This window comes from Chiloscyllium plagiosum, unplaced genomic scaffold, assembly GCF_037043375.1.
Source record: "Chiloscyllium plagiosum isolate Xiang-an unplaced genomic scaffold, Cpla_swu_hap1 HiC_scaffold_3, whole genome shotgun sequence".
NCBI lineage: Eukaryota > Metazoa > Chordata > Chondrichthyes > Orectolobiformes > Hemiscylliidae > Chiloscyllium > Chiloscyllium plagiosum.
Window position 1 is genome coordinate 88,078,635 of NW_028270141.1, and position 25,333 is coordinate 88,103,967.

Sequence of the window (25,333 nt, forward strand, 5' to 3'; positions counted from 1 at the left end):
ATTAACTACAAAATATAAAGTACCATTAGCCTAGGGTTAGTACAATGTGGTGTTTGGTTCTTGTCACCTTACTACAGTGAACATAATGTAAAACAGTCCTAAAAGTTGTCATGATGAACTAACTTCTACTAAAATAAAATCTACTACCCACCCTACTTACTTTTCATTGTGTTAGGAATGAGATAAATGCCAACATATGATCCCTTGCTATTTATTTCACTTTTCTTTTACTTCCTTTAAAGCAGAAGTGCTGCCCAGTTCCAATCAGATATATATGTCTATAAATAATGAGCAAGGTCCCTAAAGTTACTAAGGATGAAAATAATGACAACTGTAGTTATCAATTGTGCCAGTATGAAAGCAGTGGAAATATATCTGAGCCAAGTGTGTTTGCCTGTGCTAACAATAATCTACCACAAATGGCTTTTCTCATTTTTCAATTCCTTATTCTTTTACTTATGTTCCTCATTATCTTTCTATCTCTAAACTATCTGCATTCCAGAGGCTTTTGTTCTTTAATCGTTCAATTCAGGGACAGAGGGATTATGGGATAGTCTGGTTGAATTATGATTGTCAATGCTGTTCCCACAATCCAAAATTTACTCTGATTTTAGTGACATTGAGTAGATACTGGAGATATGAAATCATTCCTAATCTGGGTGGGTTTGAAATAAAAAGAGGTAAAATATCAGGCAGCAATCTGTGTCATGTGGCAGATATTAAACACTTTGTTTTGTTTTGGAATGTGGTTGCTTTCTACTTTCCCAATATTATTTCTACCTGTTCTAGCAGAGAAATTCCTGCAGGTGATGCATTCAGTGGTCCTTGCTGTTTCCTTCTCACCTTCCCATGCTGTTCACTGTAACTTGAATCTGATGATTATAAGATTTTAAAATATTTCCTCTATCATCCCTTTTACTCTGTCATAATAACCCAACAATATTCCTTTTAACTGTCTTCTCACCACTGCATTGTGTTTATCATGCTAATTTTATATATCTTATTACAAAGTGTAATGCCGACAGTGAAACCAATTAGCAACTATTGCTAAATTTCTTTTCTCTTTTTCTTCTCAAGCTGCATTCAAATTGATGTACTCTTATATTTACTCTCTCAAAAGTTTCTAAATTTGACCATTTATCCCATCCACCCTGGGTACTGTTCTCATTCAGTAATCTTTCTATCTTTTGGACTATTAGCTGATCATAGAATTCCTGGTTTTTATTTTGAACAAAAGCGTTTGGAAAGAGGAATAATTTGTCCATTTTCCAGTTTAGTGCATTTAGCAATATTTTCTTTCTCCATGTCCTTTTCTATAATCCAGATTCTAACCAATACTGGACAATACATCTTAAATGAGGATGTTGAATTTGTAGAATGTATGTACCTGCTCACACAACCAGCGGTCAGCAGCTCAGTGGGGAGTGGGGACAGACAGCGGCCTGGAGCAGAGAGGGGAGACAGCCAGTGGCCTGGAGCAGAGAGGGAACAGACAGAGGCCTGGAGCAGAGAGGGGACAGACAGAAACCGGAGCAGAGAGGGGTGGCCAGCGGCCTGGAGCAGTCAGGGGACAGCCAGAGGCCCACAGCAGAGAGGGAACAGACAGAGGCCCGGAGCAGAGAGGGGACAGACAGAGGCCTGGAGCAGAGAGGGATGGCAAGTGGCCCGGAGCAGAGAGGGGACAGACAGTGGCCAGGAGCAGAGTGGGAACAGACAGCGGCCTGGAACAGAGAGGGGACAGACAGCGGCCTGGAGTGGAGAGAGATGGCCAGTGGCCCGGAGCAGAAAGGGGACAGACAGTGGCCTGGAGCAGAGTGGGGACAGACAGTGGCCTGGAGTAGAGTGGGGATAGACAGAGGCCTGAAGCAGAGTGGGGACAGCCAGAGGCCTGGAGCAGAGAGGGGACAGACAGAGGCCTGGAGCAGAATGGGGACAACCAGAGGCCTGAAGCAGAGTGGGGACAGCCAGAGGCCTGGAGCAGAGAGGGGACAGCCAGAGGCCTGGAACTGAGAGGGGACAGCCAGAGGCCTGGAGCAGAGAGGGGACAGACAGAGGCCTGGAGCAGAATGGGGACAACCAGAGGCCTGAAGCAGAGTGGGAACAGCCAGAGGCCTGGAGCAGAGAGGGGACAGCCAGAGGCCTGGAACAGAAAGGGGACAGATAGAGGCCTGGAGCAGAGAAGGGACAGCCAGAGGTCTGGAGTAGAGAAGGGACAGACAGTGGCCTGGAGCAGAGTGGGGACGGCCAGAGGCCTGGAGCAGAGAGGGGACAACCAGCGACCTAGAGCAGAGAGGGGATGGCCAGTGGCCTGGAGCAGAGAGGCGACAGCCAGAGGCCTGGAGCAGAGTGGGGACAACCAGAGGCCTGGAGCAGAGAGGGACGGCCATGGCCTGGAGCAGAGTGGGGACAGCCAGAGGCCTGGATCAGAGAGGGGTGCGAGTAGCCAACAGGCCCGGAGCAAGGATGGCTACTGGTTGGGAACTGGTGGAGATCTGTCAGACCACATGGGTGCCCCTATAGAAAAACTACAATGTCTACCTTTTTAGTTTTATTTCTTATTTTCCCAATTTATACTATGCAATATCTGTAGCATAGTGTAACTTTTTCATTTATTTTCTCTATTTTTTTGTACCCAAAATCTGTACTGAGGTACTTTATAGCTCAGATGGTGCTGTGTGTTGGTGATATTGTATACTTTTCACAGTACTCCTGTTCTTTTATAACTTGAATGCGCATGACAATAAACATAATTCTAATTCTAATTCAACATTGAATGATTTTCTAATGCCTTCCACTTAGGCCAATTAAATGATTTAGATCTTGAGTGATTTCTAGTTTTTGGCCTGGTTACCCAAAGTATTCTTTATTACCAAGCATGAATGTAAGTGCAAAGATTTCTCCAAAACTCACACAGTCATATTTCATTCTCAATCCTTCAGCCTTTTCAACTGTAATCATTCTGTTGACACTGTGCGATCCAATGATATTTGTTTCAGTAAATTTTCATGTTCTAGTGGTTGTGCTCCTCGCTAACAAGGATATGGAAGCTACTTGACAGACACAGTCTGAGAAGGCACTGTTAGTTTTGATCTGTCCACTGCTGTCATATGACATGAACCTTCAAGATGTTTAGAGAATAGGCTATGGACATCAAAATGCATAGTTTCAGCACAGTGGTTAGCACTGCTGCCTCACAGCGCCAGGGAACCAGGTTCGATTCCAGCCTCGGGCAACTGTGTGGAGTTTGCACATTCTCCCGGTGTCTGCGTGGGTTTCCTCCGGGTACCCTGGTTTCCTCCCACAGTCGAAAGATGTGCAGGTCAGGTGAATTGGCCATGCTAAATTGCCCATAGTGATATGTGCATGAGTAGGTCAGGGTGGGTTACTCTTCGGAGGGTCGGTGTGGACTTGTTGGGCTGAAGGGTCTGTTTCCGCACTGTAGGGAATCTAACCTAATCAAAAACAAAAACATAGTTTCAAGGAGGTTCATTTCTAAGAAATCATTTACTCTAAATCATTTACTCTTTAACGGTTTTCAAATGGTTAATATAGTGCCATTTTCTGAACTGTTATTTGTCTTTCGTTTTCCAAACTGCTGTTGTAAGGTTTGCTACAGCTTCAAAACACATGCTTTCAATTCAGGCTGAATGGTGTCAGTCAAATGCTCATACAGAGGTTTTGACATTAAGGCAAAATGTGGAATGAAATTTCGTTGATAACTGACCAAACTTAAAAATGATCAGAGAGTAGCTTGGTTTTAGGAAGTGGTAATCTATGAATAACCTCTATTTTAGGGGTATCTGGACTAACTTTCTCTGGATAATGTACAACCCCATGGAAGTTAATTATTCTTTGAAAAATAGATCTTTTTGCAGGTTAACTTTTAGACCACTTGAGCCAGGAATGTTAGTAGTTCATCGAACAAAAATAAATATTTGTTTAGGGAATCAGTTGCTCGAAGTATGAGTTCTTCACATATTACAACAAACACTTAGGTTTGTTTTAGAATTCCAGCCATTCATTTGTGAAATGGCTGTGTTTAAGGCCAATGCCATTACTGTGTGCATACACAGAAATAGAGCATTGCAGGGTGGGAATTTGAGGCTACTGACTGACTGAGAGAAAAAGAATTCTAATTGCACTTCCATGGACTAACCATTCACGTGAAAATAAACTGCTGCTGCCACTCACAAGCAGTGCTAGTTGTGCTCTAAATCAGCACTAAGGAGTGAGGAAGGATGGGGATAGAGGGGAGGGAGTTTTATCACCTCCCCTTTAAAATTCAGGAAATACATTTAAAATGTCAGACACAGAATGAGCTCAATGAGCTAAGTGATTGTTAGAGTCAGTTATACACTGTCCTTTCCCAGTGTTGTCTGCGTGAGGAAGAAGATAGTTTAAAAGCAGGTTGCCAATGGAGGGATCCCAAACCCAGGGAAGAATGGAAAGCAACCATCATTGGAAGTCAATGCTAAATTCTCTGCTTACAGCAACAGTGAACATTTCTAGTTTAGTACCAGTCTCACCTGCTTTGTTGTCAGGCTTCCCGTTCTGGACACAAATCCATGGTGTCAGAGCCACTGACTGTGGACTGACTTTCCGTACCATTGTGGTGGCAGGAGATACTCCATTGTGAAAATTAGCAGGGTATTGTGAAAGCCTTGTGTCAAACAAGTCCAGGTATAATTCTGGTCTTCAAACATGAAAGTAAATTTGTACTGATTGTCCTGTCTAATAGGACCTCTGTAGGATCTATTAGAAATGCCTGTAGTTGAAAATATATTTACCTCTGATGGGTATTTTTGACGAAGGGGTTTGAATGTCTCACACCTCAAGAGAATAGGTGGGTGGTTCAGACTCTAATAGTCAATATTTAACAGCCAACTACCATCAGGTTTCACATCAATTAGGTGGAATTGTCAGAGAACTGCTTTGCTGTGCAACACCATGTTTAATAAGGGATTAGATATTCTCTGAAATAGGGATGATGTTTGATCAGTCAATGCAGAGGAATGAAGAAGTCTGTTTATATCTTCACTAGTCCACAACCATGTTTACTAGTGGCAAAAGCAGCAAGATGTTTCTGAATTAACTGTTCCACCCATACATCCTCATGTTTGGGCAAATTGCATGCACAAGCCTTTTTGGTTGCAAAAACAGAATAAACAGCTGAAACTACCATCATTTTCTCATTTCCTGCACCCAACCACAATCAATTATTGTTGTTGTTAATAAAAGAACCACATTGATCTAACATCGTGGTTCCCAATATTCCTGTTTTCATTAGTAAATTCATATGTAATGGTGTATAAACCTTGTAAGTGAGATATCTCAATTGGATTTTGATAAAGTGAATCAATCAAAATACATTGAAGATTTTTACAACTTAATTTTGGTGATCGCTCCAGTAGAAGTATAAATTTACTTTAGGTTCAGTAGCAGAGATTTACAAGCCAAGTGCCACTCTCATGATGGCAGTGAAATCAGTTCACAAAACCTTCATTAGCTCTGAATTAGCATTGCCTAATCTTGATTCCAACCTGTTGTTGTGAACTAATTGGTCTCTTGTTACTGCTGTCTTAATTGCATTGGATTTCCATATTTGTGCATGTTGCCGTAGGAATTAAACAATGTGATGGTCCATGATATTTCACTTATTTGAAGTTGTATAAACCCATGGTCTTTCAAGACATTTGCTACAAATTGATGGCTGGTGGCATCTTACTTCTGCCTTTTTCACAAATAATTATAACTGTGCGTTTAAAATACTGACTTGCAAAAAAAAAGTCGTTTTAAAATTTCAAATAGAGGAGTCCTCAATACTTAAAGAAGACACTTGTTAGAAAAATCTGATGAATATCGAAAGAATGAAAAATGAGGATAAATTTCCTGATATAATATAATGGTCCATATTTACCACAGTTGTATTGACAGAACACTTAAAACATCTTAAGATGCTTCATAGGCATTCTATCAAAGCAATTTGACACTGAATTACAGTCTTCATCAAAGTCGTAGGTTTTAGGAGTTGTTAGGTTTTCAAATCAAGGCAATGCCAGTCTGGGAGATCAGTGTTCACCTTGCTGAAGGGTGAATGAACTTGGTGCATCAGACAATTTCACATGTTTCTAATTGTCAATATTTATTTTATGCTATCAATGTTAGACATTAATACTAAGTCCCATGCTTTCCCATGATGTGTTTATTCATTTTTCTCTGTAACGTCAGGCTATTTCCAAGTGCTTCTTGAGTGGGAGGGTCAACAATGGTGGCAAGTTTCTCTTAGGAGATTTGGTTCAAATGTTTGTTGCTGTGAATATCTCAGCTTGCTTTAAAACTTCAGCTAAACCAGTTTCTGTTGCCTATTGTATAGTTGTGGCAGTGCCATCACTCTGGTTTTACAGTTCTCTCAAATTTGTTACTTACTGCTTAGTAATATTTTCAATTAAAATGAAATCACAAGTAATAAAGAATGGTTAAGTACAGAAAATATTCACTAAGAGGGTAGGTTTTTATTCTGTGATAGACACAGTCATAGAGATGTAAAGCTCGGAAACAGACCCTTCAGTCCAACTCATCCATGCGATCAAATATCCTAACCTAATCTAGTTCCATTTGCCAGCAGTTGGCCCACATCCCTCTAAACCCATCCAGATGCCTTTTAAATGTTAAACTTCCTCTGGCAGCTCAATCCACACATGCACCACCCTTTGTATGAAAAAGTTGCCCCTTAGGTCTCTTTTAAATCTTTTCCCTCTCATCCTAAACCTATGCCCTCTAGATCTGGACTCCCCCACCACAGGATACTGTTAAAATGGGTGATTGTGGTTTAGTTACTTCATTGAATCCCTACTTTGTAGGTAGAGGCCATTCAGCCCATCAAGTCCACAATGACCCACTAAAGAGCTTCCCACCCAGACCCACTCCTCCATCTGCTATGGCAAATCTATTTAGCCTGCACACTACAGCACAATTTAGTATGGCCAATCAACCTAACCTGCACATCTTTGGACTGTGGGAGGAAACCCACTCAGACATGAGGAGAACTTGCATACTCCACACAAACAGTTACCCGAGGGTGGAATCAAACCCAGGTTCCTGGCACTGTGAGGCAGTAATGCTAACCACTGTGCCACCATACTGTTGCTTTTAAGTATTGTGTAACGTTTATTTCACTGAAAACTTATGTCCATTAACTTATTGTCTCCACCCCTTCCAGCTTCAGCTTCTTCATCCCTTTCAATTCCTGCCATCTCATTGGCTTCTTCACTATCCCTCCTGATTGCTGCCTCTCCATTCTCCCCATTGTCATCTTACCTTTTCCTATACACTGTCATCCCAACCTAATTATCTAAACCCCTTTGTCAGTGCGCCCACTCCCTATCAACTCTTCCAAAATCTAACCTGCCATGTAGCTACCTGAAATTGAAATAATCTTTGCCAGTGAGTTGCTTGGAGATGCTCAACACTTACAGCTCACTTGTCTGATGTAGATCAGGCCTGAGAAGCAGGGCCAGGGAGAGAATTCATGGGCACTGGTGCCTCTACTGTTTCCAAGACTTTTATATCCCGGTGCCTTGTTTAGTTCACTATCACAATTGTGCAGGTTATTAATAACAAATAATTCAGCAAGCAATGGTAACAAGGCTCTTGTAAAATCATAATACCCATATTCAGCATCAAAGATCATAAGTTATAGGAACAAAATAAGGCTTTTTGTCCCATCGAGTCTGCTCTTCCATTTGATCATGGCTGATATGTTTCTCACCCCTTCTCCTGTCTTCTCCCACTTACCCTTAATAATCAAGAACTATCTATCTCTGCCTTGAATTCACTCAATGACTTAACCTCTACAGCCATCTGTGGGAATGAGTTCCACAGATTCACCACCCTCTGGTTAAAAAAATTCATCTTCATCTCAGTTCTAAAGGTTCATCCCTTCATTCTGAGGCTGTGTCCACAGGTCCTAGTCTCATCTACTAGTGAAAACATCTTCTCCATGTCTTCTATCCAGGCGTCTCAATATTCTATAAGTTTCAATGAGATCTCCCCTCATCCTTCTCACTGAGTGGCACAGTGATTCAATGGCTAGCAATGCTGCCTCATAGTGCTAGGGATCCAGGTTCAATTCCAGCATTGGGTGACTGTCCCCTGTAGAGTTTGCACATTCTCCCCTTGTCTGTGTGGGTTTCCTCTGACAGTTCAAAAATGATCAGATCAGGTAGACTCGCCATGGTAAAACACAAGATCATGGGGATAGGGTTGGGAGCTAAGTCTGGGCGGGATGGTCTGCGGAGGGTCGGTGCAGATATGATGAACTGAATGGCCTCTTTCTGCATGGTAGGGATACTAAACTCCATCAATTATAGACCCAGAGCCCTCAACTATTCCTCTAATGACAAGCCCTTCATCCCCGGGAACATTCTTTTAAACAAAGACTGCGTTGATACATGATGCCTTTCAAAACTTAAAAACCTTTTATCTTGACACTCGCTGAACCTCTCTCCTCCCTGCACATTCATAAATCTGTCAAAATGCCTCTTAAACATTGCTACTTTGTCTGTCTCCACCACCTCTTCTGACAACCTCACACATTTCCTTTAAACTTACCTCCTTTTACCTTAAACCAATGACCCTTAGTAATTGACATTTCTACCCTGGGAAAAAGATTCCGACTATCCATTCTATTTATGCCGCTCATAATTGTGTAAACTACTATCGGGTCACCCTCATCTTCTGATGCTCAGGTGAAATTAAACCAAGTTTGTCCAATCTCTCCTTCAAACGAAACAACATTCTGGCAAATTATTTCTGTACCCTCTCCAAAGTCTCCAAATCTTTCTGGTACTGTGGTGACTAGAACTGTACATAATATTCCAAATGTGGCCTAACTAAAGTTCTATACAGTTGCAACTGAACTGCCAATTTTTATATGCTATGCCCAACCATTGAGGGCAAGCATGCTGCCATTTTCAGGGAACAGTGGACGTGTATGTCTAGGGTCGTCTGTATATCAATGCTACTCACGGTTCTGCCATTTACTGTCTACTTCCCTCCTGCATTCGATTTTCCAAAATGCACCACCTCTCATTTGCCTGGATTAAACTCCATCTTCCATTTCTCTGCCCAAGTCTCTGGTTGACTTCTATCCTATCGTATCCTTTGGCAATCCTCCTCACTGTCTGCAACTCATGCAATCTTTGTGTTGTCTGCAAACTTCCCAATCAGGCTACCTATATTCTCTTCCAAGCCATTTATATATCTATTACAAAGAGGTACCAGCATTGATTCCTGTGGAACACCACTGGTCACAGATATCCAGTTTGAAAAATAATCTTCCACCTCTACTCTCTGTCTTCTCTGACCAAGCCAGTTCTGTAATCAGCTTACCAGCTCACAGATCCCATATGACTTCACCTTCTGTATCAGCCTGCCATGGGGGACCTTGTTAAAGGCCTTGCCAAGTCCATATTGGCCAACATCTACCACTCTATCCTCATCAATCATTTTTGTCAATTCCTGATAAAGCTCAATCAAGTTTATGAGACATGAACTTCCCTGCACAAAGCTATGTTTCCTATCATAAGTAAATCCATATTGTTCCAAATGTGAGTAAATCATATCCTTAAGAATCTTCTGCAATAATTTGCCTACCACTGACATAAGACTTACTGGCCAGTAATTTCCCAGATTATCCCTATTGCCTAAATCCTGTTTTCAAAAAATATTTCATGAATGCTTTTAGCCCTCCTGTTTCCTTGTTTGAGTTCTTTCCTGCTTTCTTTGTATTATTTAAGGGTTCTGTCTGTCTTCAGTTTCCTAAACCTTACATATGTTTCCTTTCTCTTTTTGACTGAGCTCTCATTTTCTCCCGTCATCTAAGCTTCCTGAATCTTGCCATCTTTATCTTTAATTTTCACAGGAATATGCTGGTCCTGAAATTTAAAAGATTCTCACATACCAGAATTGTGGACACTGTTCTTGAAATGCTCCCCCACTGAAAATGAAACTGGCCAGGGTCATACCCCAATATCAGTTCTAGAATGGTCCCTTCCCGAGATGGACTATTTAAGTATTGTTTCAAAACGTTGTCCTACACAAATCTAACAAATTCCCCCTATCCATGCCCCTGGCACTAAGAGACTCCCAGTCAATGTAGACCAAGTTAAAATAACCTGCCAGAACATCCTGTTGTTTTTACATTTTTCCATAATCTGTCCACATATCTGTTCTTCTATAAACCACAGCTGTTGAGAGATCTGTAGTACAATCCCACCAAAGTGATTGCACCATTCCTATTCCTGCGTGATACCTATTGTACCTCACTGAATGAGCCTTCCAAGGTACAGCTGTGATGTTCTCCTTTTTCAGTAACGCAACTCCCCCCAACTCTTTTACATCCCTTTTTATCTCACCTGAAACATCTCAATCTCAGAATGTTAAGCTGCCAATCCTGCCCCTCTCTCAACCAATTCTGCATATTAATTACATCATAGTTATATGTATTAATCCAAGCTCCAAGTTCATCTGCCTTACCTGCAATACTCCTTGCGTCAAAACAAATACACCTCAGACCGCCAGTCCCACTGTGTTCAGTAATGTATCTCAGTCTGTTCTTCCTCGTTACCCTTACTGACCTTAGACTCAAGCGCCTCCTCAATCATTTCACTTACTAACATACTGCTCTTGTTCCTGCCCCCTAACAAACTCAGTTATATCCTCCTGAATGGCACTACCAAATCTCTCGGCCAGGATATTGGTGCCCATCCAGTTTAGTTGCAACCATCCTTGTACAGGTCCCACCTGCCTCAGAAGGCATCCCAATAATCCACATATCAGAAACACTCCTGCAATAACTGTTTAGCCATGTACTTATTTGTACTATCTTCCTATTCCTCACTGGCACATGGCACAGGGAGTATTGCTAAGGTTACAACTCTCGAGGTGCTGCTTTTCAACTTCCTACCTAACTCCATGAATTCCCTTTGCAGGAACTCATCTCTCTTTCAGCCTGTGCTGTTAGTACCAATGGGGACCACAACCTCTGACTGCTCACCCTCCTTCTTCAGACTGCTCTGTGCCCACTCAGAGACATCCTTGACTCTGGCACTAGTGAGGCAGCACACCAACCTGGAGTCTCATTTACAGCGAGAGACATCTATGTGTGCCCCTGACTACAGTGTCCCCTGTCACTACTACTCACCTACACATTGACCTTCCCTTCTGTAAAACAGTGCCAGTCGTGGTGCCACTACTGTGGCTGCTATTTTCTTCTGCGATGCCCTCTGTCAACCCCACCCACAACAGTATCCAAAATGGTACACCAGTTTGTGAGGGGATCGGCCACAGGGGACTCCTGCCCGTGCTTACCGTCTTCCTGATGGTAGCCCAATCCTTCTCTCTTTCTGTGTAGCCCATATTGGTTCTGTGACTGGCTCACTAAACACACTATGCATGACATTCTCAGCCTCATGGATGTTCCATTATGGGTCCATCTGCAGCTCCAGGCATTCCATGTGGCAAAACAGGAGCTGCAGCTAAACACACTCTGCATTCCTTTGCTGCATTGTTGCTGCTGCTGTCATGAATCAGACTGACATGGCAACGCTACCCCCACTACCTGTCCTTTTGATATAATGTGTATCCTTTGACATTTAGCTCCCATCCTGATTCCCTGCAGCCTGCAGCTAAATCTCTGTGATAATCACAACATTGCACTTGCCAATTTCTATCTGCACTACAACACATTTACCTTGTTTCATATAGTGCGTGCACACAAGTACACCGCTCTCAGCCATCCGTTGAACACCCATTTCTCACTGTTGTCCTTTTATCTGCTATGCCTGAAGTTAGATTCCTGACCATTTCCAATCGCTCTGTACTACTTATTCTGGATCCTCAAATAACCTCTGCTGAGTCCTCCCCGCCCTTTAAATTTTTCCATAACTTTCCATGCAACAGACCCTCTCCCCCCATTCTCCCCACCCCAGACTCTGGTCTCAGAATGATTCAATTTGAGCCTGTGCCTTTGGAACAGCTCCCCCCTTCCCCAGTACTGGTACCAATGTCCCATGGACTTAACCAGCTTCTCCCAAACCAATCTTTGAACTACATATTTATCTCTTTAATCTGGTTGACCCTGTGCTAAGTAGCTCTTGACTCAGGTATAATCCGGATATTATTAGCTTTTAGGTTCTGCTTTTCAATTTAGCTGCACATGTTCCCTCAGCAGAATCTCTTTTCACTTTCTTTCTATATTGTTGTCACCTCCACAACAACTTAACTTTTCTCTCCTCCTCCAAGTTCCTCTGCAGCCCAAATTAGATATCTTGAACCTGGGCACCAGGCAGGCAACTCAGCCTTCGGGATTCTCAATCCTGGCCAGACAGAATAGTGTCTATTCCCCTGACTATGCTATCTCCAGTCATAACTACATCTTTCTTTTCTGCCCCCTCTTGAATGGTTCCCTGTACCACAAAGCTGTGGTCAGTTTGCTTATCCTCCCTACAGTCCCCACTCTCATCTACACAGGGAGCAAGAATCTCAAACCTGTAGTACAAGCTCAGGGCTGCCGCCCTTTCAGCACCACCTCTTGGAATCCTCAACCTACCTCACTCGTAGTAAAACCCTCATCTCACTGACCAAACTTGGGGTAGTTAATCTAAGGTGCGTGACTGCATTCTGAAACATAGCATCTGGGTAACACACCCTTTCCTTGATGTGTCACAGTGTTTAAAATTCAGATGCCAACTCATTAACTCTGGAGTTCCTCAAGCAACCAATATTTGCTACAGATGTGGTCACTATGAACCACAATGGGGTCCAACAGCTCCCACATCATGCAGATACAACACTGCCTGGCTCTGCATCTCTATTTTATTTATTTAGTTATTAACTTGATTTTTTTAAAACTTCCTACTGGTCTTTTAGTTTGCAACTAGTAAATATTTCCCCTATTTACCATCAATCTGCAAATTTACCATCAATAGTCAAATTAGTAACTATTATCAACTAATGAACTTACAGTTTTCATGTACTGTTTTGCACTGGGCCCCAATCCTGGACCTCAATTGACCCTGTTAAAAAAGACCTTACAAATTGTGAGCCAAAAAAGGAGCAAACAACACTTCTTCCCCTATACATCAAATTCCCTTGCTGACTCCAAATTCCCTGAACTGTTAACTCACTTGGGCCATGTCTCACTCTGAATGAGATTTCTCCTTCCTGACCTACACAACTTACTCTAGTTATAAATATTGCCCAATTACATATTATATAACCTGACTCATTTGTATTAAGAGAAGCATTCGATATGCATTTTTCTGTGTGCCTATAAATATGATTATTAAATAAATCAAAGAGTACAAACTTTCTTTTTAACAGTGACATGTAATATTGACAATTTAATGGGAAACTCTCATTTGTTATTTATAACACTGTGCAGATAATAACACTGATTTCTGTAACTGTCTCTGCCTCAGTAACAAGTGCTGTACATTATTTCATCTATCTCCAATTTACGAATGTCCAACTTATGAACTTTTGTACTTATAAATGCAATCCTGTGCAGATGTGTAATTTTAACAATCCAACATATAAGTATTTCCTGTACATACGAACAGCTACTTCGTATTGTCCAGTACTGTGTTCTGACTTGCATACAAATCAACTTGCGAACTGACTCAAGGTTGGAGCATGTTTGCATCCTGGGTGCTACCTGAAATGATAATAAATTCATATCTGGGGTAATATTTAATATTTGCAGCTAAGATAATCTACAAATACATCTTATTCATTCTGTCAAAGAAATAGAAGACCTTCTCCTGCCTGGGGTAGGGCACAATATTATTTCATAGAATTATTTCATACGAGGGGTGTAAATGTTATCAGTTATCTCAACGAGTCAAATCAGGATCTCTCAGGGTCAAAATGAATCCAAAGCAACATGACAGAATGATTCAATGACATTGATCTTTCCTGTCAGTGAAATGCGTAGCAACCCTAAGGTGCCTCTTACAAGATAAAACTTTTCAGAGGTCAGAGAACAAAGGTTGGATTGTTGACAAATGTGAGCTGAAAATGTGTTGCTGGAAAAGCGCAGCAGGTCAGGCAGCATCCAAAGAGCAGGAGAATCGATGTTTCGGGCATGAGCCCTTCTTCAGGAATGAGGAAAGAGGGCTCATGGCCGAAACGTCGATTCTCCTGCTCCTTGGATGCTGCCTGATGTGCTGCGCTTTTCCAGCAACACATTTTCAGCTCTGATCTCCAGCATCTGCAGTCCTCACTTTCTCTTAGTTGACAAACATATCTACATTTTCTTTTATGAAGCTCTGCTTGATTGCTGCTTCTTACTATGTTTTCAATACCATTACACAACACAACCTTATCATGATGTTTCAATACCTCCAAAATTTCATGCACAAATTATTGGAATAATAGGTAGACAGACAAATGCACAAAATTGTAGTCAATGGAAAAGTTACTCGAGAGTCACGTGCAGTGCAAAACAGATTAGTGATTGGATTTGAGCTGGTAATTTCTCCCCATAAAGCTTACCCATACTTAATTTCCGATAGTGATAAAATACACAGATCTCAGCCATGACACTATCCTCTATTTGAAGATAATTATGGATGAGAAAGGCCATGCAGCTTGTTTCAGCACATCAACCAGGATGACATATGAACATAGGGGTAGACCAAGTGCGTACCCTCTTGCTGGACATGGCATTTGATAGCATTGCCTAATTCATATCAATTAATGCAACTCAAAAGAACTTAATACGACAAAATGTGATTTTGAACATCATAAACGATGCTGCATAATTGGGAGGGTTATGTCATTTTTTCATTACACCTGCATGCAGTAAGCACAACAGCAGTGGTGAAATTAGATGCTAAATGCAGATTCTCAAAGTAATTAATTGATGTTAGAATAGTGGCTTAAAGGAAATGACTACCTTTGAAAGCACTTCAACTCTGTAACTAATACAAACTTACCAATTGGATCTTTTGGCATTAATCCACAATATACCTTAAATGATATTTGTCTATTTTTGCTGATGATGCTATCCCCAAGATTTGTTAAGTAGATATCTACCAGCAGCTCAGCAAAACATAACTTCTTGTCCTCAATTTTTCAGGCAAGCATGAAACATGGTACAAAAATTTAGTTCTTGTCTTAACTCAGGGAAGACAGAGGCCTAATGATAATATCACTGTACTTGTAACCCAATAGCCCCAGGTTAATGAACTAGGACACAATTACAAATGTCACCATGACAGATTTTAAAAAGTCTGGAATTAAAAGGTAACTTAATAGTGAACATGCAACCATTGTTGATTGTTGTGAAAACCCATTTGGTTCACTAACATTCTTTAGGGAAGGAAATTCTTACCTGGTCTGATCTACATGTGATGTCAAACCCACAGCAATGTGGGTGAATCATAACTGCTCTCTGGGTGTTTAGGGATGGACAATAAATGCTGGGCTAGCCAATGACATCAACAGCCCATGAATGAATAATAAAACAAAATGCATCCTTTCCCTTCCCCTCACATACAGAATGTACTGTCTGCCGTACATTTACAGTCAACTTCCATAGGTTCCATAAGATATTGTATTGCATTTACACTAAATAAATGTGCAATCAATATGCTATTTCTATTCCAAGGCTCTGAATAATGCAGACAATGATGAGGAATTTGGAAGAATCACATAAGAAGTCAAGTTTTTGATGTTGGGAGCAACAAGTCACAATTTCCAATGAAATTCTGGGTCAAGATGTGATTCTCACTTGAGACAGGCCTATTAATGGAGTCGTAGTTAGTTATCACTCTCATTGTGCTCAATCTCACCTCACTAATATGAATTCTCCTACTTTCCACTCCCAGATAGAAACTAAGTGTTGTGAAATTCCAACATGCAGGTCTGAGCAATGTCAGCTCACCATTTGTCACTTTGGACAGCCATTGTGCCATCCAGCAGCAGTATTTCAGGACACACTTGTTATGGACTAAGCCAGACCACTCAAAACATTCTTAAAGCAGGCAGCTCAGACCATAACTTTGCAATTTGTTTCGATAAGCGTACAGTGAAAATTACCAGATTATGTTAGTGAGGTTGACGATTAGATTTTAAAACAGACAAAATTTTATTCACAAAATTACGCAAAGAAACACAAACAACAGAATAAAAAATCCCTACAAAACTCAGCCTCTCCAACTATACTTAATTATGCTGCTCCGAATATACACAACTGTCCCAATAAGCAAACTCCCTTTAAAAACCAGTATAAATGGAACACGTGCTTACAGGTTGAAGTTGAAGGGCAGAAAGAGAGAGAGAGAGTTTTCACACAGCTCACTGTTGAACTACCATACAGTTCCAGACTGAAGTAAAATTGCTCAGCTCAGCTCGAGAGCTGACTACTCCCCCTTTCTTTTGGTCACTTCTAACACATGACCACTTTGGCCTGAAGTCTCATCTGTTTACATATAAACAAAAGGCCTCTCAAAATCCTTTTCATCTGTGTACCAAACCAGACTGATTGGAGCCCGGCCTGATTTATTAACCCTGTGAAATAAATCAAGGACAGGGTATCTTTGAGGCAAGGAACAGCTTTTAGAAAGAAAAGGGACTAGCTTTGTGATACACTCCATGGACAGCAACTGCACATATCCCATATCACAAACTTCAGCATCCCACACGTGCTAACCTCTATGCACCATCATGGCAGCTCACTGACAGAATACTTCCTCATTGACATGCTGCACTTTTGATCCAGATCAGTAACTATTATTGGAATGATGCTACAAGGACATCTTGAACAGGCATAGGCACTCAGCTCATGGTTTACCCCGGCTCTGTCTCAGCTTCCTATGTTAGCCCTCACTCACGAGTGCCTACCTAGTGCCCACATCATCCCTGTCTTGCCTTTTCATGGTTTGGCACCCACAGCCACATTTTAAAAGCCAACAACGGTTCTTCCCAGCAGAAACACAAAGCCAGACAACTTGTCATGCTGGTCACAATCAACAGTTGAGGGGTAGACATGTTGCTGCATGGTACAGTGCTATGTTAATCTCACAGCATGTCCCCGCAGCCTAGGCACCAAACAGAAGGCACCAAACAAAGACAGTGTCTGCATGTAGTCCAAAGGTTTGGGCATGGTTAGACGTGTGATTAGGTTTTTTTTTAATGTCAGGGGCTGTCTCATTGCAATCCAGGGAGTGGACAACAGTCAGTTTTGCAGGTCCAGTGTGCGGAGTAGGACGCTCCAATTGGAGTTCCTTTGCTCCTTCGATTTCTTCCTTTTATTTTTCCACTTTCTCTTTTCATTCTTCCCCCTTTAGTCTCTCAGCTTGTCTCAGCCTGGTCTCCTGGCGGCTCGTAGTCGGCTCCCAGTCTCTCGGTGGTAAGTAGACTGTTCTTTCAGCTCAGCGTGTGATTTGGTCCTGCCTGGGCATGTTCCCAGGGCATCATGGGATGATCGGAGAGGCAGCGACAAGAACAGACAACAGACTGAGTAAGCAGAGGACTCATCAAAGAGTGTTGAACTTTTAAGTTATTCCTTTATTTTCCTAGTCTTAACTATGAAAGACTTCAATGTAAATTATTACCTATTTCTTTATTTTTCTACTATTCTATGAAGTAATGCTTAACTTTTTAATTCTCATTTCTCTTACTACTTTGTATGCAAGCTTTTATTGTACTGAGGCACTTAAGGTGGCATCATGTGTGGTGACGTGATACACATTTGACTGTACATCACTACTTCTGTACATGAGTAGATGTGACAATAAATCTAAAATCTAAAACTGGTCAGGAGATGAGTAGATCGTCATTGGGGAGATACCGGGAAATCAGTCAACAGTCTGACCAGTCATTATTCGGGGCTGTCCATCCAAATCAGGCAAAGTGGGTGGAGCACAGTCTGTGCTCTTGGTGTCAGTGGAATGAATTGGGGACACTGTTATGATAGCAAGGTGAGGGGACTCAAAATGGGGGACTGAAGTGACCTACTTCGGATGTGGAGGGTACAATGACAGAAAGTGGGAAAATTCGATAAAAGGCTAGATGGGGTGGCCAGTAGTACATGGGAGGACATGTGATGCTGTACAGGACAGAGGGGGGAGGTGGGTGTTGCTAATAGTTCATAGCAGACTGCACTTCCCTAGACACAGTTGAGACGCATTGCTGTGTGGTCTCTGGGCTTACCTGTGCCAATCATTTCCTTCATCAGTTCCCACCAGCCAGCCAACACAAGCCACTTTCTCGACCATCAAATCTTTAATTCTATCCAGAGACTGAAGTATATTCCCTACTCTGTTTTTCTTGATGTCACCTTGAAGGCAATCTCATGCACAGACAATATCACACTAACGCTGCACAAAAATTAAAACCTCCAATAGCTTTCTTAGTTAACTGACAGTGCTTCATAGTAGGCAAAAGTGAGGACTGCAGATGCTGGAAATCAGAGTCTAGATTAGTGTGGTGCTGGAAAAGCACAGTAGGTCAGGCAGCATCCGAGGAGCAGGAAAATTGATATTTTGGGTAAAAGCCACTTCATAGTGATCACAGACCAAATCATTAAGGACCACAGTCTTGGAATCATGTAATTAACTGAAAAATACTGAGCCCCAGGATGACATCAATCATCTACACCAAAGTGCACGTCAATAAAGCACATCATTGTATATACTTTTGACTGGAACACCTCTTCTCAGTACTGAGCAACATTCCCACCTCCCCTGCACCCTTGCCTCCTCTTCCCCCCACCACCCCACGCAAGAAAACAGTAATCACAACAGGCAAGCTACTAGAAAAGGTATATTCTAACCTAAGTTTGCTCTTATTCAATAGCTTCCTCAAACATGCTTTCCCTCACACTATACCTTCTCCCCATGGTCAAACTCATTATTCCATGGAGGTTGAGGATCTAAGGCAAGAAGATTGGGTGGAGAAAACGCCAATTAGAAATTACTCTCTTATTGTAGATACAGCTTGGCCACCCAGCTTTGATCTTCCATGGCCACGAAGACCCTTTGAAACCACTTCCAATCAGTCACTGCCTCTGTGTAACCACCTAACATCAATGAGGTCACTAAGACCATCAGGCTGCAGCTGTGGTATAGTCCAAACAGTGACCCACATTACCAAATGCATCCACTGACTAACCTGAAGTAAAACCAAGAACTGCAGATGCTGAAAATCTGAAACAAAAACAGAAATTGCTGGAGAGAAAGAACAGTCAACACTTTGGATCCAGTGACCCTTCTTCAGAATCAATATGATAGCACCTTTAAAGAGATCTATCTAGCCATGAGGTAGCTTGGCTCTGTATAATTGTTACGAAAGATCTCAAATGTGATTCCACAAGTTATCATTGTAGCAAAATACAAATGCTGATGACAAACAATTGCAATGTTTTGGAATGAGTTAATGGTTCCAGTGAAATAAATTAATGGAGCAAAATTGGAAGATTTTAAAAGACATATGAAGAATCTTTCATGTGTACAAAATGCCCCAGAACATCTCTCAGAGGAAATATTGGATGGGGTGTAGGATACAGAAGTGAAGTGAGCAGTATTTCTTGAAAGCTCATTTGAGGAGGCAGAGAAAAATAATATATTGAAGAGGTTAAGAACAGAGTTCAAAGACACACAAATGTCAAGGCTGCATAATACACAAGAGACAGAGAGCCAGTGTGACTGGGTTTATGGCTGGAGAAAATTACTGAGCTAAGGAGGAGTGAAAGATTAGAAAGTGATCTCAAAATTGCTACAATAAGCATCAGGCAACCAGTGTAGGTTTGACAACGTTGGTGCAATGTGTGCAAGGGACTTAATGCAGAATGGGAATCAAGGCCAGGATTCTGAATGAGCTATAGATTTTGTAGGACAGAGATAAGAAGGTTGGCAAGGATAGCCTTAGTGACAAAGATAGGGATGAGGACTTTAGCTATAATGGGGTGCCATATAATGACGTAGTGAGTCCATGTTTGGAGGTGGAGGTCCAGGATTTTAGTGATGCCTAAATTGGCAAGATCTATGTTATCTACGTTTAGTGTTTGTTGACAAAGTCATGGGAGGGTAAACTGATGTCAGTAATGTGTGGTGGTAATCGGGTATTTATCTCACATTTCACAGATCTTACCATTTCAGTCACGGACATTACCAACTCTTGCCTGTTGCCGTCCACAGTAACTTCTCCAAATAGATTCCTTATTGATGTAATTATTGCTAAATTATTCAGGCAAAGCCAACAAAAAATAGACTAATAGAAAGGAATTTGTCATCATTGTTTGCAATGACAGATTGTTTAAAATTAATAATGCTCACACTCACCTTTTAAAGACAATCAACTTGGGTGACACCTTCAATGATCAAGTATAATTTCTCAAAGCCAGTTGGAGACAGAAACTTCAATCACTTGTGCTCTTTCAGACCTCTTTTAACCACCCACCATCACCCTTCTCTGGGCATAAATAGTCTACATCTGCAGTTAGACTTCCACACAGTCACCAAATATTCTCTGCAGACTAACACTTCGACCTCCTACACGTTTTCCACTTACAGGTTTCCTGTTCATGTCTTTAACAAAGAAGGTGGGATGATCTCCATTGCACATTGCTCCACAGTTGTCTTGAGCAGCATATTTTTAAGGTAAAACTTGAACTGGTAGTTTTTCATTGTTACTGAATTCAACACTCCCTTTCCTCCCCACACCCCCAAACGTTGGTATACTCCATTGCCAAACAAGCAATATGTTTTCTAGCAGCCCATTAAGAAATGTAAAACTCATCCAGAATGGTCAACTAATTTCAAGCAACAGTTAAGCATAAGCTATGTGATTCTGCAATGTGCTGGAGGTCTTTGTTGCTGAACCAGCAGAACTAGTAATATTATAATGAATAAAAATTTTAAAATGCTGCAAATACTCAACAGGCCTGCAGGCAGCATATGTGAAGAGGAAGAGGTGATGTTTCAGTTCAATGACCACATGACTTGAACAAGGTTGTTTGTCTGTTCCAGCTCTGTCTCTGGACATGGATGCTTGAGCTTGTATTTCAGGCTTTTAACAGTTTAATATTTGTGAATCTGCTGGATGCAAAACCGCTTATTTGAAAAGTGGAAATTCTCCCACAACATGACATTATGCACCATCTCAAATAATCCCTACACAGCAGAAAGAGGTGTTGGAGCTCATTGAGTCCATACCAACTCTCCAAAGAGCATCCCACCAGATCCTATCTGGTGAACTACTCCTGTAACTTCACATTTATCATGGCTGACCTACCTACCCTGAACTCTACGGACAATTTACTATTGGCAATCCACCTAACCTACACTTCGTTGGACTGTGAGAGAAAACCAGAGCGCCCAGCGGAAACCCAAGCAGACACGGGCAGAATGTACAAATTCCATACAGACAGTCACTCGAGGTTGGAATCAAACTCAGGTCCCTGGCACTGTGACGCAGATGTGCTAACCACTGAACCACTATATCACCCTTTGGACAAATTGACCTGATGGCAGCTCTTTAAAAAAACAATCCAAAATGAATCAAGATCCAATTTGCCTTGATTCAGATCTACCATAAAAGCAGCCATGTTGCCAGTTTGAAACCTGTGAGGTTTTGTTGGGCTGGGCAGATGCTTCAAAATGCAATCACAGTTTAAGGCATGAAGAGACTGGTAGCTACCATTAAAAAACGTTATCATATCAAAAAAAAATTAATTAAAAAAGAAACTGATTAGTATATCACATTGAAACTCTTAATTGTTCAGTTATATATATATATATATATATATATATATATGAGTCAGCTTTAAAGATCTTAAATTAGGTTAGTCAGAGAAATAGACATCTTTATTGAAAGTGTTGGCAGTAATTTCAATTTTTAGCTTACTCATGCAACTCCAGCAGGTTATAACTCTTAAAAAATGATAAAATCAACAAGGTTGACAGTTTGCACGGGACTATAGAATATTTTTCATTTATCATTATATTAATGAATTCTAGTGGAAACTTCAACTGTAACCCAACAGGACAATTTCAAAAAAAACTTCTTGTACCAATTGCAAACTGCATTTCAAGCAGAACTTCATCCCTTCAATTTAATTAAACTGTATTTATTTCAATGCAAGGGGCCTAACAGGGAAGGCAGATGAACTCAGGGCATGGTTAGGAACATGGGACTGGGATATCATTGCAATTACGGAAACATGGCTCAGGGATGGGCAGGACTGGCAGCTTAATGTTCCAGGATACAAATGCTACAGGAAGGATAGAAAGGGAGGCAAGACAGGAGGGGGAGTGACATTTTTGATAAGGGATAGCTGTGCTGAGGGAGGATATTCCCGGAAATACATCCAGGGAAGTTATTTGGGTGGAACTGAAAAATAAGAAAGGGATGATAACCTTATTGGGATTGTATTATAGACCCCCCAATAGTCAGAGGGAAATTGAGAAACAAACTTGCAAGGAGATCTCAGCTTTCTGTAAGAATAATAGGCTAATTATGGTAGGGGATTTTAACTTTCCAAACATAGACTGGGACTGCCATAGTGTTAAAGGTGTAGATGGAGAGGAATTTCTTAAATGTGTACAAGACAATTTTCTGATTCAGTATGTGGATGTACCTACTAAAGAAGTTGCAAAACTAGACCAACTCTTGGGAAATAAGGCAGGGCAGGTGACTGAGGTGTCAGTGGGGGAGCACTTTGGGGCCAGTGACCATAATTCTATTCGTTTTAAAATAGTGATGGAAAAGGATAGACCAGATCTAAAAGTTGAAGCTCTAAATTGGAGAAAGGTCAATTTTGACGGTATTAGGCAAGAACTTTCGAAAGCAGATTGGAGGCAGATGTTCGCAGGTAAAGGGACGGCTGGAAAATGGGAAGCCTTCAGAAATGAGATAACAAGAATCCAGAGAAAGTATATTCCTGTCAGGGTGAAATGGAAGGCTGGTAGGTATAGGGAATGCTGGATGACTAAAGAAATTGAGGGTTTGGTTAAGAAAAAGAAGGAAGCATATGTCAGGTATAGACAGGATATTTCGAGTGAATCCTTAAAAGAGTATAAAGAAAGTAGGGGTATACTTTAGAGAGAAATCAGGAGAGCAAAACAGGGACATGAGATAGCTTTGGCAAATAGAATTAAGGAGAATCCAAAAGGTTTTTAATATATTAAGGACAAAAGGGTAACTAGGGAGACAATAGGGCCCCTCAAAGATCAGCAAGGCGGCCTTTGTGTGCAGCCACGGAAAATGGGGGAGATACTAAATGAATATTCTGCATCAGTATTTACTGTGGGAAAGGATATGGAAGATATAGACTGTAGGGAAATAGATGGTGACATCTTGCAAAATGTCCAGATTACAGAGGAGGAAGTGCTAGATGTCTTGAAATGGTTAAAAGTGGATAAATCCCCAGGACCTGATCAGGTATACCCAAGAACCCTGTGGGAAGCTAGAGAAGTGATTGCTAGGCCTCTTGCTGAGATAGTTGTATCATTGATAGTCACAGGTGAGGTGCCAGAAGACTAGAGGTTGGCAAATGTGGTGCCACTATTTAAGAAGGGCGGTAAAGACAAGCCATGGAACTATAGACCGGTGAGCCTGACCTCAGTGGTGGGCAAGTTGTTGGAGGGAATCCTGAGGGACAGGATGTACATGTATTTGGAAAGGCAAGGTCTGATTCGGGATAGTCAACATGGCTTTGTGCGTGGGAAATCATGTCTCACAAACCTGATTGAGTTTTTTGAAGAAGTAACAAAAAAGATTGATGAGGGCAGAGCAGCAGATGTGATCTATATGGATTTCAGTAAGGCATTCGACAAGGTTCCCCATGGGAGACTGATTAGCAAGGTTAGATCTCATGGAATACAGGGATAACTAACCATTTGGATACAGAACTGGCTTAAAGGTAGAAGACAGAGGGTGGTAGTGGAAGGTTGTTTTTCAGACTGGAGGCCTGTGACCAGTGGAGTGCCACAGGCCTCCACTGGTCACCAGTGGAGTGCTGGGCCCTCGACTTTTTGTCATTTACATAAATGATTTGGATGCGAGCATGAGAGGTACAGTTAGTAAGAGGTACAGATGATACCAAAATTGGAGGTGTAGTGGACAGCGAAGAGGGCTACCTCAGATTACAACAGGATCTTGACCAGATGGGCCAATGGGCTGAGAAGTGGCAGATGGGGTTTAATTCAGATAAATGCGAGGTGCTGCATTTTGGGAAAGCAAATCTTAGCAGGACTTATAACTTAATGGTAAGGTCCTAGGGAGTGTTGCTGAACAAAGAGACCTTGGAGTGCAGGTTCATAGCTCCTTGAAAGTGGAGTCGCAGATAGATAGGATAGTGAAGAAGGCGTTTGGTATGCTTTCCTTTATTGGTCAGAGTATTGAGTACAGGAGTTGGGAGGTCATGTTGTGGCTGTACAGGACATTGGTTAGGCCACTGTTGGAATATTGCTTGCAATTCTGGTCTCCTTCCTATCGGAAGGATGTTGTGAAAGTTGAAAGGGTTCAGAAAAGATTTACAAGGATGTTGCCAGGATTGGAGCATCTGAGCTACAGGGATAGGCTGAACAGGCTGGGGCTGTTTTCCCTGGAGCATCGGAGGCTAAGGGGTGACCTTATAGAGGTTTACAAAATTATGAGGGGCATGGATAGGATAAATAGACAAAGTCTTTTCCCTGGGATCGGGGAGTCCAGAACTAGAGGGCATAGGTTTAGGGTGAGCGGGGAAAGATATAAAAGAGACCTAAGGGGCAGCTTTTTCATGCAGAGGGTAGTACGTGTATGGAATGAGCTGCCAGAGGATGTGGTGGAGGCTGGTACAAATGCAACATTTAAGAGGCATTTGGATGGGTATATGAATAGGAATGGTTTGGAGGGATATGGGCTGGGTGCTGGCAGGTGGGACTAGATTGGGTTGGGATATCTGGTCAGCATGGATGGGTTTGACCAAAGGGTCTGTTTCCATGCTGTACATCTCTATGACTCTATGACTGTATGATTCTATAACTGGTGACCATCATATCAGATGGCGCACCAGATATGCTTATAACAAATGTGGGATTTTTTTGCATTTTGCTGAAATTATCCTAATTTCCCCTCTTTTGTCGCAGCATAATCCATCAGCAAACATTAGTTATGGACTTTCCTCAAGTAAGGAAAGATGTTGTTAATACTGTAAAGTCAATTTGAGCAAAAGCCTTTCCACATCGCTTTTTAAAATCCTTACTCGACGAACTTGATGTTGCTTATAGTAAACTAATTCTTCAATCTAATGAGAGATGGTTAAGTTGAGGGAACGTCCTGCATA